This window comes from Martes martes (genome assembly GCF_963455335.1).
Source record: "Martes martes genome assembly, chromosome: 2".
Lineage (NCBI taxonomy): Eukaryota > Metazoa > Chordata > Mammalia > Carnivora > Mustelidae > Martes > Martes martes.
Genome location: NC_137889.1, coordinates 70,552,068 through 70,573,332, shown reverse-complemented (window position 1 = coordinate 70,573,332; position 21,265 = coordinate 70,552,068). Strand labels below are relative to the sequence as shown.

The 21,265-nt window shown below is 37.3% G+C and overlaps 1 pseudogene across 1 annotated transcript; it reads right to left on the bottom strand.

The window, feature by feature from the left end:
- Nucleotides 1-293: 293 nt before the first annotated feature.
- On the bottom strand, nucleotides 294-20,544 carry LOC308338281 (dnaJ homolog subfamily A member 1-like; annotated as a pseudogene). Its single transcript has 2 exons — nucleotides 20,381-20,544; nucleotides 294-1,614 (listed from the first exon to the last, which is right to left on the bottom strand). The product of its transcript is annotated as a dnaJ homolog subfamily A member 1-like (transcript).
- Between the last annotated feature and the right edge of the window lie 721 nt (nucleotides 20,545-21,265).

Here is a 21,265-nt window from a genome sequence, read left to right as displayed (position 1 = left end):
TTCAGTCTGAGCTGCTTCAGATACATAGAGCTGAAATTAATTACAAGGTATGGTCTAACAAATGCTAGGGGAGTTTTTTTTTAAGTAGTTTTTACAAATATTAAACTTATCTTGTACACTGAAGTCATCATACATACAGGACAAAGTCAGCTTTTATATTTGAGTTTATTCTTCATTTAACTTTTAAAACACTACTATAGTTGAATATTAAAACAAAAACAATAGCAAGTAGTGAGCTATGATTATAGTCCTTCACTCTTTCACTACTACAAATAAAATGCCAGCAGTGTTATTCACTGGACCCATTGAGAGGTCTGAGACTGAACACCACCCCTGGGATGATGTTCATTATCCTCATATTATTCCCCATGGTAATGGCACTGTCTTTCCTGATTTGGATCAAAGTCCACCAGTTCTACCTGGCCTGTTTCATCAGTCTCTTCTACTTCCTTCCTCTCAGGTAGGAGTTTTTCCAGTAAGGAGTTTATCAGGAGAGAGAAAGCCATTCTCAGGAAAGTTTACCTTAAATTTGATGATGAGACAACCCTTCTCATATGGTGTACAATAAACTGGCATGCCTTCATTTAGCACACACTTGATATCTCCATGCTTGACAATTTGACCTGGATGAGAGGTGATGACAATGGTTTGGTTGTCAAGAGTAGATACTGGCTTTTGAAAACCACACAGTGCTTCAAACAGCTGTATGTCCATACATATGAAAAGGTCTTCTCCTTGCTGAGTAAAAATAGCATCATCCTTCTGATCTAAAACAATGATAATATCTCCTGGTTTCAGTCCTGGTTCTTGGTCTCCTTCACCATGGATTTTATCTTCTAGCCATCTTTCATGCCTTTGTCAATATGAACATCTAGAATCTTCTCTCAAACTATCTTCCTTTCATTGAAGCTTTTACATCTATCTTTAGGACTGATCTGTTCCCCTGGACCTGGCACTCCCCTGTTCCCCTGGCACTCCATGCACAGAGATTGAATTTGCTGAACCATTCCAGATCCTATCTGATGAATTCTTATATGTATTCAAGTGCCTTGGCAATTGGGACAACATTAGAATGCTCCTTTCTTACCACATTGGCCCTCACATTTATTGCAAATCACGTTCATTTGCAGAGCTAGTTTTCTTGTTGCACCATTATATAAATCTTCCAAGGTTACTGAGAGGTGATGCACAACATTTTTACCTCTCATTTCTCTCTGCATCCTTTCTCCTCTTCCAAAAAACATATCAAAGATGTCCATGGGGAGCCAAAACCACCACCAGCTCCACCTTCTTTAATTGCTTGTTCACCTCCTTTCTTGTATAATTCCTTTTTCTTTGCATCAGAGAGTACTTTGTAAGCTTGAGAAATCTGTTTAAACTTTTCTCCTTCATTTGGATTCTTATCAGGGTAGTAATTCAAGGCCAGTTTCCTGTAGGCCTTTTTCAATTCTTCTCATCACATTGTGTTTGACCCCCAAAATGTCATAGTAAGTGTTTCTTACACCATTTTCTACAGCAAGCAAGAGGGCCAAGGCTGGTGTGGGGGAGTGGGAAAGAGCACGTTGCTGGGCACAGCTCAGGCAGCTGCCGTTCCTCCGTGTCTCACTGAGCGTTCTGGAAAGTTCCTTGTTTTCTTGTTATTCTTGTAGCTCTTTCCTATTCCTTTCTTCTCCTGCTCTCTTCCCTTGTGATTGGTGACTTTCCTTAGGGTTATGCTTGGATTACTTTCTCTTTATTTTTTGTGAATCTGTTACAGGTTTGGGGGTTACAGTTGGCATGAGGTTCATATATAAAATATTAAATATAGAGTAGTTTATATTAAGTTGATGACTGCTTAAGATTGAATACATTATAAAAGCACTACATTTTTACTCCTTCTCCATGTTTTATGTATATGTTGTATTTTACATTTTTTATTTTGTAAGTCCCTTAATTGATTTTTCAGATATAATTAATTTTACTATTTTTGTCTTTTAACTCTCATACTAGTTTTATAAGTTATTGATATACTACCTGTATTGTATGTTCACTTTTACTTGTGAAATTTTTTCAAAAGTGAACAGTGCAGATACAGTCAGTACAATAATATACACAGTGAGAGTCCCAGAAGGAAAGGAGAAAGTAAAAGGGGCAGAAAAAAAAGAATGGCCAAAAGTTCAGACTGGGCATAGTGACAATAGTAAGTATTGGTCATGTGATGCAATAGGAAGTCATAGCATTGAAAAATGTATGAATTGATGTAAATACTTTGGAATGTAATTTGACATTATCTTGTAAGTTTGAGTCATTCCTAGAATGGTAATTCTTGATACATGTATTTATCAGAAAATGTATATGAGCACCATTGTTTGTAATAGAAGGACAAACTGGAAATATTCCAAATATCCATTGATAAGACAGTGCAAAATTAAACTGATATTCATATATATATATATGTGTGTGTGTGTGTGTGTGTATATCTTATTTATTTATTTGAGAAAGGGAGAGAGCAAGCAAGAGAGAGAGCACAAATGACAGGGAGGGAAAGAGGGAGAGAAAGAAGCTGACTCCTGGCTTCCTGGCTGAGCAGGGAGCCTGTTGTGGGACTCAATCCCAGGACCCCAGGATCATGAACTGAATGAAGGCAGCCACTTTAAAAAAAAAAAAAAAGGCAGCCACTTAACTGACTGAGTCACCAAGGCACCCCTCATTTGGATACTTTTTGGCAGGTAAAATGAATCAACTCCAGTCACTTTCATCACCATGGATGAATATCATGAATAAAATATTAAAATTTTAAAAACAAATTATAGGGTAAAAATACAATATGGTATTACTTATACAACATTGAAAACAAGCACCAAAAACCATAAGATACTTAGGAATAAACCTAATCAAAGAGGTAAATGATCTGTACTCTGAAAACTATAGAACACTCATGAAAGAAATTGAGGAAGACATAAAGAAATGGAAAAACATTCCATGCTCATGGATTGGAAGAGCAAATACTGTTAAAATAGCTATGCTACCCAAAGCTATCTACACATTCAGCACAATCCCTATCAAAATATCACCAACATTTTTCACAGAGCTAGAACAAACAATCCTAAAATTTGTATGGAACCAAAAAGGCCTCAAATAACCAAAACAATCTTGAAAAAGAAACGCAAAGCTGGAGGCATCACAATTCCAGGCTTCAAGCTGTAATCGTCAAAACAGTATGGTACTGGCACAAAAACAGACACATAGATCAATGGAACAGAATAGAGAACTTAGAAATGGGCTCACAACTCTATGGACAACTAATCTTTGACAAAGCAGGAAAGATTGTCAAATGGAAAAAAGACAGTCTCTTCAACAAATGGTGCTGGGAAAATTGGACAGCAACATGCAAAAGAATGAACCTGAGCCACTTTCCCATACCATAACAAAAATAAACTCAAAATGGATCAAAGACCTTAATGTGAGACAGGAATTCATCAAAATCCTAGAGGAGAACACAGGCAGTAACATCTTTGACCTCAGCTGCAGCAACTTCTTGTTAGGCACATCTCCAAAGGCAAGGGAAACAAAAGCAAACATGAACTATTGGGACTTCATTGGGATAAAAGGCTTTTTTTTTTTCTTCCCTTGGGATAAAAAGCTTTTGCACAGCAGAGGAAACAGTTAACAAAGCTAAAAGGGAACCTATGGAATGGTAGAAGATATTTTAAAATGACATATCAAATAAAGGGCTGGTATCCAAAATCTATAAAAAACTTAACAAACTCAACACTCCAAAAAACAAATAATCCATTCAAGAAATGGGCAGAAGCCATGAACAAACATTTCTCCAGGGAAGACATATGAATGGCTAACAGACACGTGAAAAAATGCTCAACATAACTCAGCATCAGGGAAATACAAATCAAAGCCACAGTAAGAGACCACCTCACACCAGTCAGAATGGCTAAAATTGACAGGTCAGAAAACAACAGGTGTTCTCAAGGATGTGGAGAAAGGGCAACCTCCTTACCCCATTGGTGGGAATGAAAGCTGGTACAGTCACTCTGGAAAACGGTATGGAGCTTCCTCAAAAGATTAAAAATGGAGCTAGTCTACAGCCCAGCAATTGCACTACTAGGTATTTATCCAAAGGATACAAAAATGATCAAAGGGGCACCTGCACCCCAATGTTCATAGCAGCAATGTCCACAATAGCCGAAGTATAGAAAGGGCCCAGATGTCCATCAACAGATGAATGCATAAAGAAGTTGTGGTATGCAGTGAAATATTACTCAGCCATCAAAAAGGATGTACTCTTGTCTTTTGCAGTGACATGGATGGAACTAGAGGATATAATGCTAAGCAGGATAAGTCAGTCAAAGACAAATAACATACGATTTTATTCAACTGTGGAATTTAAGAAACAAAACTGACAAACATATAGGAAAGGAAGAAATAAAATAAGATGAAAACAGAGAAGGAGGAAAACCATATGGGACTCTTAACTCTAGGAAACAAACTGAGGGTTGCTGGAAGGGAGATGGGTAGGGGATGGGGTAATTGGGGGATGGGTATCAAGGAGGGCATTTGATGTAATGAGCACTGGGTGTTATATGTGACTAAAAATCACAAAATTCTACCCCTGAAACTAATAATGCAGTACATGTTACCTAAATTGAATTTAAGTGAAAAAATTTAGGGGTGCCTGGGTGGCTCAGTGGGTTAAAGCCTCTGCCTTCGGCTCAGGTCATGATCCCGGGTCCTGGGATCAAGCCCCGTATTGGGCTCTCTGCTCAGTGGGGAGCCTGCTTCCTCCTCTCTCTCTGCCTGCCTCTCTGCCTGCTTGTGACCTCTGTCTGTCAAATAAATAAATAAAATCTTTAAAAATAAATAAATAAATAAATAAATAAATAAATAAATAATTTAAAGTCAAATTTAAAAATAAAAATTTAAAAAACATTCTAAACAAGCCAAACAATATAATACATATTTTAGATATCAGCGTATAAGCTGCAAATTTGAAAGATGACAAAATTCAGGAGAATAGTTGTCTCTGGAGTAGAGATGGGTAATGTGATATGGAAAGATCAATGTGGGTTTAATTATAATGGCAATATTTTGTTTCTTAAGCTGAGTATATAGGTGTTTATTACATTTTTATGCTTTATAAATTCTGCAAATTACATATATTCCATATTTATGAGTTATTTCATAAAGTTTTAAAAGTTGAAGAAGGAAGGAGGAAAAAGAAATTGAAGTAGGAGGAGAAAAAAGAAGGCAATCATAAGAAAACAGAGAAGGAAACTGGAACCAATCAAAACGGGAAATTAGGTCAAGAGTTGATCAGAGGAAATGTGTGTTCCCAGAAATCCCAGAAAATGCATGTTGGGTTTTCCACAGTGTTTGGAATGAGGACTCAACCCATTTTTATTTGAATATGAAAAGACAGGATTTCCTGAGTTCCTGTTTTATCTAGGTTCTGTACCTAGTGCTGATAATGAGCCTTATTTCTCAATGTTGATCTTTTAAAATACCAGTTCTACTGCAAAAATTATGTTATTGATTCCTATTAACTTAGACATCCCTATTAATCTGTTCCTGATTTCACTTTAAAGATATAGTAACAATGAGAGGAGTAAAAAATTATCCTCTTGGAAAACTTTGCCACTCCACAAATAAATAGATAAAAATATTCTACGTTGGGGCGCCTGGGTGGCTCAGTGGGTTAAGCCTCTGCCTTCAGCTCAGGTCTGGGATCGAGCCCCGCATCAGGCTCTCTGCTCAGCATGGAGCCTGCTTCTCCCCCCTCCTCTCTGCCTGCCTCTCTGCCTACTTGTGATCTCTGTCTGTCAAATAAATAAATAAAATCTTAAAAAAAAAATATTCTACGTAAAACCATTGTGGATAGTACAGATTCCTAAAGCACGAAATGGGAGAATTAACATTTGAGAAGGTCCACATGTAACCTTAGAAAACAGGTTGTCCATCTCTGTGCTCCCTTGCTGGATGTAAGAACAATAGGTGGGTTTATATTTACAGGTCACATTTCTTAACTTCTTGCAGTTCTGCAAGTCTAAATCATTTTGAAATTGGTTTTGACCATACTCTGTTCCAGAGCCATAGATACCAGACAATCCATATTAGCAAGAAAGTTCAATTATTTACCTTAAAGTAATATTGGTAATGGCTGTGAAATTTGATTTGGAAATTTGGAAAATGGAAGAAAATGATCTCCCTCCTAAATGAAATAAACTACACACATAAGAGTCCTGCATTCCTTTCAAATTAGAAAAAAATGTTCCAGTGCTAATGGTGAGGCTTTGATAAATGAAAGACTGTGTTGCTTACTCTATTCCTGGACACATTCAAGGTTTAGAATTTCCACAACTAAGGAGCTAAGTGCAAAAGCAAATTTACCTTGGAAGCTAAGATACTCCATAATCTTGCCTACATTCATGATTCAGCACACAAAATCAACATTTTATTGTTAATTCTCTAAAATGATTTCTTTTGAATAATTTACAAAATTACTATAATTATCACAAAAAACAAACCCATTATGCCAGATTTCCTTTCTAATTATTGGGAACCATGATTTAAGTATAATTAAATAATTATAATGGTGTTTTTAATCCAGTAAATGTACATTTCAAAATCTTGATATAGACTATCAGACACAATTCTAAGAAACTGTACTTTGCTTTAAATTTATTTTTACCGGGTAAATATGATCTACAATTTTCCCCTCTGGAGATAGAATTATATATTTTTAAAACTCAGTCCTCAGAAGGAGCAGTTAATGCTCCAATGTGTCTTGCCTTAAAGTGTGACACCAATTCTTAAGAGAATATTTTTATTTTACTTTTAAAATATTTATTTATTTTTGGGGGAAGGCAGAAGGTGAGGGAGACAATCCTCAAGCAGATTTGTGAGCACAGAGCCCCACCTGGGGCTTGAACCCAGAACCCCAAGAACACAAACTGAGCCAAAATCAAGAGGCAGATGCTTAATTGACTGAGACAGCCAGGCGCCCCAAGAGAATGTGTTTAGAAAGATAGCATTGCTCATTGCTCCTGGCTAAGGTAATGTTTCTCTAACTCCTCAAAATCTCATTCTTATACCTAGAAAAGAAAAGTTCAAATGGGAACAAAACAAAGGTCTTTAGTGATTGAAACAATTTTTTTTAAAGAGAGATAAATTTACTAACATTTTTGCTGAGCTACAGTTTATGAAACATTCCCACAGATATTTTTTCTTTTGATAAAATCATCCTGGGAATCACTTGGCAGTTGAGACCGCAGAATCTTAACCACTAGACCTCCAGGGAGCATCTCAATTGGCAGCTGAATAACAGAGTTAGGTCAACTGAGTCAATCAAGTGGCTAAACCAAGCCTGGGATTCAGATGTTCTCACTACATGCCCAGCAAGAATATTTAATTAGCATACACAACCACTTATTTTGTATTTTAGTACATTATATTCACAAGCGTAAGTATGTATACCCAAATCTGGTTGCCTGAACATGATTAATACTGTTGATTAGAGGGGGGAGACAAGATGGTGGGGAAGTAGGAGGAGGCACCGTTTCAACCTGTACCCTAAAGTGAGCTGATTACCTACTAAAGAACTCCGATCACCCATGAAATCAGCATGAGATCAGAATTATACACGTCTGGATCTCTACAGGGGCAGAAGACGCCAGTGGGCAGGTAAAGCGGAGTGGGAACATCGGACTGATATCAGAAGATAAACAAAAGGGGGAGGGAGCCACCAGAGGCGACTGATTGGAAAGGAATACCCCAATACGAGAGTGCCCTGTGTCTGGGGACCAGCATTAACTTGGAGTCTGGTTGAAAGCACTCAAAAAGAGCAAAGGATTGCGGGGGGAAATTGTGGGAATCGGGGCGGCTAGGGACAGGGGCTTAAGTCCCCGGACCCAGGACAGCCTCCCCTGGTGCTGAGCCAGACAGAGTGTGGCAGAGAAACCAGGTCTTGGTCCCTGAGCCGCCAGCGCGCCCAAGAATGCATGGAGTCCGGCTCCCATGAGAGGCTGGGAGCCGCTCCAGATGGCAGAATGCGCACCTTGCTATCAGCCTGAGACACGCACGCCCCACACCCTCCCCTGAGAGAGGTGCACGAAGGCCCAGCCTGGTGCTCTGGGACCCGCGCCCCACACCCTCCCCTGGGAGAGGTGCGTGCAAGCCCGGCACTCTTAGACCCGGAAAGACCAGGCACTCCCAGCCCGGGCCACCGGGAAAATCTCAGTGTGCGATCACTGCTTGGAACCTCTCTGGCGGTCTGGAGCTGTCCAGACAGCTGCCGCTGCCGTGGTTTTGCGTATAAGCAGGAGATCCTGTGTCCCCAGGGACCACAACTAGGAACCTGCTCTGCCAGCAGCCAAGGGGGAATTTATATGGGCTATGCAGCACCCACAGGGGAGCAGACTGAGGCTTCTCTCTGAGAGGGAGGTCAGGGTGCAGTTTGCTTTCCTCTAAACCTCCAAAAACCATCAAAGCTGTCAAGGCGAGAGAAAAGAAGTGAACAAACATAAAAACCTCCAGAGAACAAAAGCCTGAAAAAACCGGTTTCCTCAGAGCCCACCCCCTTGAGGGGGGCGGGAGGACTTAACTCAGGGAACATCATTGACTGAAAACCCACGTGGCAGGCCCCTCCCCCAGAAAACAAACCAGGAAAGAAAAAAAAAAAAAGACTACAAGAGAACAACCACCACTACTTCATAGATAAAACTTTTATTTTTAACTCATTCCCACTATTCTGGTTCATTTTTTTTCTTTTTTTATATAGATAATTTTTTAACCTATTTGCCATCACAGTGAGATGTCCAGTACATCAAATTCCATAATAAACTTCTAACCTGAACTTTTTGATACATACACCTGTGTTTTTCTTTTGCTTTTCTATTTTTTAAATTTTTTTTAAAATTTTAGTTTAGTTTAGTCCAGTTTATTCCTTTTTTATTTTTATTTTCTAATATTCATATAGAGTTAAACTTCAAGGTAACCCCCTTTCTCCAATCAATGCTACCCCTATAGGTGAACCAATTTTTAATCCCCCTTTATCTTAGGAAAGTTGAGTCCTTTAACAAAGATATCAAGATACATCCAGGAAGAATCAAAATAACCTTCCTCGCCCACACTGAGAATCTATAACCACACTCCCATCTTTTTCTTCCACCAGTGTTTCTGTGTATTTGTGTTTGTCCTGATAGCATATAAATCTTACACTTGGGGTTCTTTTTGACGAGGTTCTTACTTTTTTTGTGCATATATATATATATTTTTCTCTTGTCACATACTTTTATCAGTCTTTTTGTTTGTCTGTTTTTGTTTGTATACTTCATAAATCTTACCTTGGGGCCAATTTGGGCTGAACCTTCTCTTTTATCTTCCCTTTTTTTTCTGTCTCTCTCTCTCTCTTTTTTCTTTTTCTTTTCTTTTTTCTCTCGTTTGGGTGGGGAATCCTGAGTGCTCAGAAGTGTTCCAGGGTGCACCTTGACTGCACCACAGTCGATATATCCAGCTACCTCTGTTCAGTCATCTCTCACCAAAATGACTAGGAGGAGGAATCCCCAACAGAAGAAAAATACAGAGAATGGGCCTTCTGCAACAGAGATAATGGCTATCAACATAGACAATATGTCGGAAAGAGAATTCAGGCTAACAATTATCCGGGCAATAGCTAGGTTGGAGAAAGCCATGGATGACCAAACGGAATTGATTAAGGCAGAATTGAAAGCCACCAGGGATGATGTTCACAATGTTAGGGCAGAGCTGAAAGCCACCAGGGATGAGGTTCACAATGCTCTCAATGAGTTCCAATCTAATTTAAATTCTCTAAAAGCTAGGGTAACTGAGACAGAAGATAGAATTAGTGATCTGGAGGACAAACAGGTAGAGAGAAAGGATCAGGAGGAAGCCTGGAACAAACAGCTTAGAAGCCACGAAAACAGAATCAGGGAAATAAATGATGCCATGAAACATTCCAACGTCAGAATTATTGGAATCCCTGAAGGGGAGGAGAAAGAAAGAAGTCTAGAAGATATAGTGGAACAAGTTCTTCATGAAAATTTTCCCAATCTCACGAATGGAACCAGCCTTCACGTACTAGAGGCAGAACGGTCTCCCCCCAAGATTATAGATTCCAAAAAAACATCCAGGCACCTGATAGTAAAATTGAGAAATCATAATTGTAGATACAATCTCTTGAAAGCCGCTAGGACAAAGAAGCTCCTTACGTACAGATGAAAGCCCATCAGAATAACGTCAGACCTGTCCACAGAGACCTGGCAAGCCAGAAAGGGCTGGCAAGATATATTCAGGGCACTAAATGAGAAGAACATGCAGCCAAGAATACTTTATCCAGCAAGACTGACATTCAAAATGGATGGAGAGATAAAGAGTTTCCAAGACTGGCAAGGCTTAAAAAACTATGCAACCACCAAGCTGACACTGCAGGAAATATTAAGGGGGGTTCTATAAAAGAGGAAAAATCCCAAGAATAGCATTGAACAGAAATATAGAGACAATCGACAGAAAGAAAGACTTCAAAGATAACACAATATCAATAAAAATGTATCTCTCAATAATCACTCTCAATGTGAATGGCCTAAATGTGCCCATAAAACGACACAGGGTTGCAGATTGGATAAAACGACAGGACCCATCCATGTGTTGTCTACAAGAGACCCATTTTGAACCTAAAGATACACCCAGACTGAAAGTGAAGGGATGGAGAAGCATCTTTCACGCCAATGGGCCTCAAAAGAAGGCCGGGGTAGCGATTCTCATATCAGATAAATTAGATTTTAAACTAAAGATGGTAGTCAGAGATACAGAAGGACACTACACAATTCTTAAAGGGACTATCCACCAAGATGATCTAACAATTGTAAATACCTATGCTCCCAATATGGGAGCAGCCAATTACATAAGAAAACTATTAATCAAGATAAAGAGTCATATTGATATGAATACATTAATAGTAGGAGATCTTAACACGCCTCTCTCAGAAATAGACAGATCATCGAAGCAGAAAATCAATAAAGAAACAAGAGCATTGAATGACACATTGGACCAGATGGAACTCATAGATATATACAGAACATTCCACCCTAAAACAACAGAATACTCATTCTTCTCAAGTGCACATGGAACCTTCTCCAGAATAGACCACATACTGGGTCACAAATCAGGGCTCAACCGATACCAAAAGACTGATATTATTCCCTGCATATTCTCAGACCACAATGCTTTGAAACTGGAGCTCAATCACAAGGAAAATTTCAGAAGGAACTCAAATACCTGGAAGCTAAAGACCACCTTGCTTAAGAATGCTTGGATCAACCAGGAGATCAAAGAAGAACTTAAACAATTTATGCAAACCAATGAGAACGAAGACACTTCACTCCAAAACCTATGGGATACAGCAAAGGTGGTCCTAAGGGGGAAATACATAGCCATCCAAGCCTCCCTCAAAAAAATTGAAAAATCCAGAATACACCAGCTGTCTCTACACCTTAAAGAACTGGAGAATCAACAACAAATCAAACCAACTCCACACGTAAGAAGGGAAATAATCAAGATTAGAGCAGAGATCAACGAGGTAGAAACCAGAGATACAGTAGAACGTATCAATGAAAAGAGAAGCTGGTTTTTTGAAAGAATCAATAAGATTGATAAACCATTGGCCACACTAATCCAAAAGAAAAGAGAGAAAGCCCAAATTAATAAAATTATGAATGAAAAGGGAGAGATCACAACTAACACCAAGGAAGTAGAAACAATCATCAGAAGCTATTATCAACAGTTATATGCCAATAAGCTAAGCAACCTAGATGAAATGGAAGCATTCCTGGAAAATTATAAACTCCCAAAATTGAACCAGGAAGAAATTGACAACCTGAATAGATCAATATCTAGTAACGAGACTGAAGGAGTGATCAAAAGCCTCCCAAAAAACAAGAGCCCAGGACCTGACGGATTCCCTGGGGAATTCTATCAAACTTTCAAAGAAGAAATAGCACCTATTTTCCTGAAGCTGTTTCAAAAAACTGAAGCAGAAGGAAAACTTCCAGACTCTTTTTATGAAGCCAGCATTACTCTGATCCCCAAACCAGGCAAAGACCCTGCCAGAAAGGAGAATTTCAGACCAATATCCCTGATGAATATGGATGCTAAGATTCTCAACAAGATCCTAGCAAACAGGATCCAACAGCACATTAAAAAGATTATCCATCATGACCAGGTGGGATTCATCCCTGGGTTACAAGGATGGTTCAACATTCTCAAATCAATCAATGTGATAGAACAAATCAATAAGGGAAGAGAGAAGAACCACATGGTCCTCTCCATTGATGCAGAAAAAGTATTTGACAAAATCCAGCATCCATTCCTGATTAAAACGCTTCAAAGTATAGGGATAGAGAGAACATTCCTGAACTTCATCAAATCTATCTATGAAAGACCCACAGCAAATATCATCCTCAATGGGAAAAAGCTTGCAGCCTTCCCGTTGAGATCAGGAACACGACAAGGATGCCCACTCTCACCACTCTTGTTCAGCATAGTATTAGAAGTCCTAGCAACAGCAATCAGACAACAAAGAGAAATAAACGGTATCCAAATTGGCAAGGAAGAAGTCAAACTCTCTCTCTTTGCAGATGACATGATTCTTTATATGGAAAACCCGAAAGACTCCATTCCCAAACTTCTAGAACTCATACAGCAATTCAGTAACGTGGCAGGATACAAAGTCAATGTACAGAAATCAGTGGCTTTCTTATACACTAACAATGAAAATACAGAAAGGCAAATTAGAAAATTGATTCCATTTACTATAGCACCAAGAATCATAAGATACCTTGGAATAAACCTAACCAAAGAGGTTAAGGATCTGTACTCGAGGAACTACAACACTCATAAAAGAAATTGAAGAAGACACAAAAAGATGGAAGACCATTCCATGCTCTTGGATCAGAAGAATAAACATTGTTAAAATGTCTATACTGCCTAGAGCAATCTATACTTTTAATGCCATTCCGATCAAAATTCCACCAGCATTTTTCAAAAAGCTGGAGCAAATAATCCTAAAATTTGTATGGAATCAGAAGAGACCCCGAATTGCTAAGGAAATGTTGAAAAACAAAAATAAAACTGGCGGCATCACATTACCTGATTTCAAGCTTTACTACAAAGCTGTGATCACCAAGACAGCATGGTACTGGCATAAAAACAGACAAATGGACCAGTGGAACAGAGTAGAGAGCCCAGATATGGACCCTCAACTCTATGGTCAAATAATCTTTGACAAAACAGGAAAAAATATCCAGTGGAAAAAAGACAGTCTCTTCAATAAATGGTGCTGGGAAAACTGGACAGCTATATGTAGAAGAATGAAACTCGACCATTCTCTTAAACCGTACACAAAGATAAACTTGAAATGGATAAAAGACCTCAACGTGAGACAGGAATCCATCAGAATCCTAGAGGAGAACATAGGCAGTAACCTCTTTGATATCAGCCACAGCAACTTCTTTCAAGATATGTCTCCAAAGGCGATGGAAACAAAAGTGAAAATGAACTTTTGGGACTTCATCAAGATCAAAAGCTTCTGCGCAGCGAAGGAAACAGTCAACAAAACAAAGAGGCAACCCACGGAATGGGAGAAGATATTTGTAAATGACAGTACAGACAAAAGGTTGATATCCAGGATCTACAAAGAACTCCTCAAACTCAACACACACAAAACAGACAATAATATTAAAAAATGGGCAGAAGATATGAACAGACACTTCTCCAATGAAGACATACAAATGACTATCAGACACATGAAAAAATGTTCATCATCACTAGCCATCAGGGAGATTCAAATTAAAACCACATTGAGATACCACCTTACACCCGTTAGAATGGCCAAAATTAGCAAGACAGGAAACAACATGTGTTGGAGAGGATGTAGAGAAAGGGGAACCCTCTTACACTGTTGGTGGGAATGCAAGTTGGTGCAGCCACTTTGGAGAACAGTGTGGAGACTCCTCAAGAAATTAAAAATAGATCTTCCCTATGACCCTGCAATTGCACTGCTGGGTATTTACCCCAAAGATACAGATGTAGTGAAAAGAAGGGCCATCTGTACCCCAATGTTTATAGCAGCAATGGCCACGGTTGCCAAACTGTGGAAAGAACCAAGATGCCCTTCAATGAACGAATGGATAAGGAAGATGTGGTCCATATACACTATGGAGTATTATGCCTCCATCAGAAAGGACGAATACCCAACTTTTGTAGCAATATGGACAGGACTAGAAGAGATTATGCTGAGTGAAATAAGTCAAGCAGAGAGTCAAGTATCATATGGTTTCTCTTATTTGTGGAGCATAACAAATAATATAGAGGACAAGGGTAGATGGAGAAGAGAAGGGATTTGAGGCAAATTGGAAGGGGAGGTGAACCATGAGAGACTATGGACTCTGAAAAACAACCTGAGGGTTTTGAAGGGGTGAGGGGTGGGAGGTCGGAGGAACCAGGTGGTAGGTATTAGGGAGGGCACGGATTGCATGGAGCACTGGGTGTGGTGAAAAAACAATGAATACTGTTATGCTGAAAAGAAATAAAAAATTAAAAAATAAATAAATAAAAATAAAAATAAAAAAAATTTAAAAAGAAATATATTTCTTCCTTAAAAGGCGTTCTGTGAAAGGACACTATTAAGCAGCCAAAGATATTTTATTTTATTTAAATGCAGATAAATTAATTATCTTGATTTGAACAATTTAAAATCCTATAAGATCTATATAATAAAATGTTTGACCCCCCCCCCCCAAAAATACTGTTGATTAGAGCAAGTTGTTGGTCTTAATTCTGTAATTTGTATCTTTAGGGCCTGTATATATGATTATACTCTCACATGTGACCGTCCTTATAATCCTTTGAAAAATCCAAGACCTTGGCTCATATTCAAGGCAGACTCCTATATATCTAACTATCAACTGGACAATTTTACCTGGCTTCTCTCAAACTCAATAAGCCAAAAATTGAACTTACTCTCTTTCTTGAAAACCTGCTTGTACTCAAAATGTCTTTGTGCAGCTGCTTCATCTGTTGCCTGCCTACTCTCCTCCCTGCACCTTGTACTCCCTCTGTTCCTGCCCACTGCTTTTGCAGATTATGTATGGCCATGTTCTATCTCATATCATATAGCATTTCCACATCATAGTTGATTGGACAGGGATGGATGCTCTACCTAAGACCACAGGACAGTATTCAACATCTTATTTATATTTCTAGGCTCAAAGCCAATCAGATTCTCCCTCTTTGAGACACGGAGTGAAGTAGTAGTTGTTTGTAGGAACAAGCTGAAGATCATGTAGAATTAAAGTCTAAGGCAGCCTTTATAGGGCCTATGAATTACATTTGATGCCAGGGTCTCAGGTAAACCTAGATCTATCTAGGAAATTTCTCAGTGACCTTGGAGGTGAGGTGCTGCATGTCAGGAGATGCCAAGAGGCCGCAAGAAAATAACTGGATGAGACATCTGAGGCTAGATATCTCTGAATTGGCAGGTTTACTTCCCTTGTCTTTCTGACACAAGAGTATGGCCTTATTGTTTTTCAAGGGAAATGGGTTGACACAACAATAGTTAGGTCTATGAGCAGAGAGTAAATGGGATTTTAACGAAAAGGGATTATAAAAATTCTGCAAAGAAGTTTTTTTAAACCAATATAAAATCATTTCAAAAGTACTTTTCAGAGTAGGGCTTAGGACATTGCATTGTTTGCAGGAAGCCAATCAAGTTTCCTTACCATTCTGCGAACCAAACTTCTCTACATGACTCTGGCAGCCCCATGGAGAATGTCTGGGACTAAGGTCCTGGAAGGGATAAGAAGCAATTAAGTACACAAAACTGCACTAGTGTGGATAGGTACTGGTTTTTGTTAACAATCATTTAAACATTAGAATATTTATTTCAAATACTCTTGAATTCTTTAGAAATCTATGTATTTGTGTATATTAATTATCTAGGAGGATCACCTCACAATCTTTACTGGTTTACCTTGTTTGGCTTATGGTATATACTTGAGTGCAAAACATTTTCCAAAGTTATTATAACTCCCCTACTGTGAATTAGTAATACTGTAATATAAAATTGAGTAGAATTCTCTTTATACAAACACTTCTTGCAAAAAGTGCATGAAACTTATCTGTAAAGTTTATCTAATGGTTGCAAAGGAAATATCTGTCATCACCTCATGGGCCATTTGCCTAGAACCCTTTGCCTAGAATATTTGAGGCAAGCAGAAACTATCACTGTTGGCCCTTGTGTCTTCTAATTACAACACCTCCTCGCTTTTATGATAATTTATTTCCTTGTTCTTCTCTATGATTTTACCTTTTATGATTGCATTCCTGAGCCTGTTTAAAACTTTAAATAAATGGAATCCTATTAGGTACATTCTTTGTTACCTTTACCAATTCTTCAAAACCCCTGACATAAGATTCATTCACATTTTTGAATGTTGTATAATATTGCTTCATATGAACACATAAAATTGAGCCATTTTAATGTTGATGAATATTTGGGTTGTTCCAATTTGGAGCTCCAAAGAAGAACACTGCAATGAACATTCTTGGGCATGAATTCTAGTGAACATGTGCACACATTTTTGTGGTTAAATATCTAGGACTGGAATACTGGTCAAAAGATATGCATATCTTCAACATTCCACAGGATAACATCAAATTGTTTTCCAAAATGATTGTATTTTCCAAAATGATTTATACTCCTATCACAACATATGAGAATTAATTTTTCCCCACAAAATTGCCAAGAGTTGGATTTATGTAATTTTTGCTAATCTTATGGGTAATAGAGGCTTTGCATTGTTAATTTGCATTTCTTTTTTTGCCAATGAGACTGATAGTCTCTTCATATCTTTATTGGCCATAAAGGAGCTCTTTATGTATTTAAATACTAGTCAAAAATCTTTATGGCTTATCTTCTCACTTCCATTATAGTATCTTCTGAAAAATGAACTCCTAACTTTGATATACTTGAATATATCAATCTTTTCTTTATGTTAATGGTTTTGGACTTAAGAAATTCTTCCACACCCTGAGGTCCAGAAGATAGTTACTTCCAAAAGATTTAATTTTAATCACTAAATTCCACACCTGAAACTAAAAACAGTTTTTCTTTTAATTTAAAAAATTAAGAAAACAGGGCGCCTGGGTGGCTCAGTGGGTTAAAGCCTCTGCCTTCGGCTCAGGTCATGATCCCAGGGTCCTGGGATCGAGCCCCACATCGGGCTCTCCGCTTAGTGGGGAGCCTGCTTCCTCCTCTCTCTCTCTCTCTGACTGCCTCTCTGCCTACCTGTGATCTCCGTCTGTCAAATAAATAAATAAAATCTTTAAAAAAAAATAAAAAATAAATAAAAATTTAAGAAAACATTTAGTTTTATTTTTCACATTACTATTTCACCTGGAATCAATCTTTGCATGGAGTGAGAGTCTAGTGTGTTTCCTGCCTTCCCTCTCACTTTTGTCCTTTCTTTCCTTTCTTTTGTCCTTAGAGATACTCCATTGTCCCAGCATCATTTAAGAGACTGTACTTCTCCACAGTCCAGAATTGCTACTTCTAACACATATCAAGTATCCATCAATGGATGAATCTGTTTCTGGGCTCTCTGCTCTGTTCCATTGGTCTACTCATCTTCCTCTGCATTATTGCTCATATCTGTATCTCTATAATTTTATAATAATTCTTGATATCTGATACAGCAAGCCCACCTACCCTTTTACTTACAAAAGTGTCTTTGCTATATCTGGCCTTTTCTATATTCAAATGAATTTAAGAATGGACTTAAGATTTAGATTGTGATTGGACTGAGTCAATTTATCAACTTGGTAGGAACTGACATTTTTATAATGTTGAACCCTCTAATTCATGAATATGGTACTCCATTAATCTCTGCTTTCTTTAGTGACTCAGTAATGTTTTACAATTTTCCCTTTGGAGGTTTGAGCATATTTTGTTGCTTGATATTTTTGATGCTATTATAAATGGGATCATTCATTTTCTAAACATTTCCTGGTGATTTATAAAAATATAATTTTTGCACTTGTGATGAGCACCAGGTGTTGTATGGAACTGTTGAATCACTATACTGTACACTTGAAACCAATACTACACTGTATGTTAAATAACTGTAATTTGAATGAAAACTTTAAAATATATATATATACACATATATATACAAAGTCAATTATATTTACAAAGTCAATTATATATATATAATTGACTTAGATACAAAGTCAATTATATATATACATATGTATATATGTATATATGTATATATGTGTATATATACACATATATATGTATGTATGTGTGTATATATGTATAAACATATATACATATATGTGTGTATATATACACACACATATATGTATGTGTATATATACGTATATATACATATATACACATATATGTATATATACACACACAATTATGTATATACATATATATGTATGTGTATATATACATAATTGTGTGTATATATATGTGTATATATATATAATTGACTTAGATACAAAGTCAATTATATATATACACATATGTGTATATATGTATATATATATATAATTGTATATGTGTATATATATATAATTGACTTTGTATATATAATTGACTTTGTATCTAAGAACCTGAGTAAAATAATTTATTAATTCTAAAAATATATTTGAGGGGCACTTGGGTGGCTCAGTCAGTTAAGCATCTGCCTTTAGCTCAGGTCAGGATCCCAGGGTCCTGAGATTGAGCCCCGTATTGGGCTCCTTGCTCAGCAGGGAGCCTGCTTCTCCTTCTTTTCCTCCCCCTGCCTGTGCTCACTTTCTCTCTCTCTCTCTGTGTCAAATAAATAAATAAATAGATCTTTTAAAAAATTTTTAAAAATAAAAATATATTTGAGATATTTGGGTTTCCTATGCATAATAATGATTTTATCTGTGAATAATGATGATTTCATTTCTTTTCAAAACTTATAATGTCCTACATTATTGTACTAGGACCTCTAGTACAATGTTGAATAAGAATGAGAATAGTCTGCATTCACAGTTTATCTAGTTATCTATGTCTTTTAAAATTTCTCCCTGCAACATTTTGTACTTTTCAGTGTATATAGTTGTTTCACATATCTTGTCAGGTGTATCCCTATTTCAAATAATGCATGCAATTTAAATGGAAGCTTAAAAAATGTAATTTCTGATAGTTGCTATAATATAGGGATAGAGCTGATTTTTTTATATTACCTTTCATCTTCCAAACTTTCAAAATTCATTTTTAAATCTAGGAGATACTATGTAGATTCTATCATGTTTTTACACAGATAATCATATTGTCTGAAAAAAAAAAAGGCAGTTTTACTTCTTCCTTCCAATTGGGATGACTTCTGTTTTCTTTCTTTGCTTAATTGTACCAAGAAAAACTTCCAGTACAATGTCAAATGGGAAGAAACATGAAAATTTTTATCAAGTATGATGTTAGCTATAGGGTTTTTCATAGATGTCCTTTACCAAGTTGAGAAAATTCCTTTGTATTTCTAGTTGCTTAGTTTTTATTAGGAATTGGTGATATATTTTTGCAAATGCTCTTTTCCTTTGATTATGCAATCATTTGATATTTCTTTTTAGTTTTGTGTCTTTATATATGAAGAGATTTCTTATATGCAGCATATAGTTATCTTTTTATCCAATCTGACAATCTCCGCTTTTAAATGGGTTATTTAGATAATTTATATTTAGTTTATTATTAGTTTGGTTAGATTTTAAAATGTCATCTTGTGGGGTGCCTGGGTGGCTCAGTCAGTTAAGTGTCCAACTCTTGGTTTTAGCTCAGGTCATAATCTCAGGGTCCTGGGATTGAGCCCTGCATCAGGCTTTGCAGTCAGCCCAGAGTCTGTTTCAGATTCTCTCTTTCTCTCTCTCTTACCCTCTGCCCCTCCTCCACCTCTCTCTAAAATAAATCAATAAATCTTTTAAAATAGCATATTTTTATTGATTTCTATTTGTTCTATGTGTTCTATGGTCCCTTTATTTCTTTAAAAAATTTTTTAAAAACTTTTTGTGGATTATGTGATTTTACAATTCCATTTGCTTGCTGAACAGCTAGAAATTACTTTTCTATTTCATTGGTTTCTTTAGATTTATATTTTACACCTTTAATTTATCATAGTTTACTTCAATTGATATTCTCCTGCTTCACATATAAGACTTTTATATGATGATATTTGCTGTGGATTTTTCAAAAATAGCCTTATGATGTTGAGGTATTTTTATCTGTTGAGGGTTTTTATCAAAAATGGATGTTGTGTGTGGAAGGACCCCATAAGAGGGTGCTTACCCTAGCCCAGCCATAAGGGGGAAGTCAACATAAGGTACTGAAGTTTGAGAGGATTCGGAATTTAGACTGGCATGGTGGGTGGTTCCGTTTTTAATTGGAGTCTGATGCTTATGGGGCTTTGGTTTAGAAGGTGGACAGCCGGGGCTGGGTTCAAATCCTGACATTGTTGTTTGCCTGCCTCGTTGGGCAGGTTGTTGAGCAGCCCAGTCTCAGCACCTTTCTCTGCAAGTGAAGAGAACAATATTACCCACCTCAATGATTTGTTGTGAGGATTTGATGAAGTGACGCCCATGAAGCACATGGCCAAATGTGGCATATATGTTAGTCATCTTGTTAGCACTTAACAGAAATCTAATATAAATTACTAATATTTAAAACAGATTAAGAGATGTTTTACAGTACCAACTTCTTCTGTAAGAGGATGAATTAATATTTCCTTTCAAATGTGAACATGTTTTTCTATTGATTGTCTTCAATGTGTTAAAATCTGAGACGGGGCCTCTATATGTGTGAATTGTGTGTCTTTTTAAAGATTTTATTTTATTTATTTGACAGACAGAGATCACAAGTAGGTAGAGAGGCAGGCAAAGAGAGAGGGTGAAGCAGGATCCCCACTGAGCAGAGAGCCCGATGCGGGGCTCAATACCAGGATCCTGGGATCATGACCTGAGCCGAAGGCAGAGGCTTTAACCCACTGAGCCACCCAGGCGCCCCTCTATGTGTGAATTTTTAAACATTGCTAATTTAAAGAGTTTAAATCCATTAGAAGTGAAAATAAAGTCTTCTGTAAGAGGATGAATTACTATTTCCTCTCAAATATGGAAAAAAAAGAATGGATGCTATACATTGTCAAATGCTTTTTCTACATCTATTGAGATCATATGG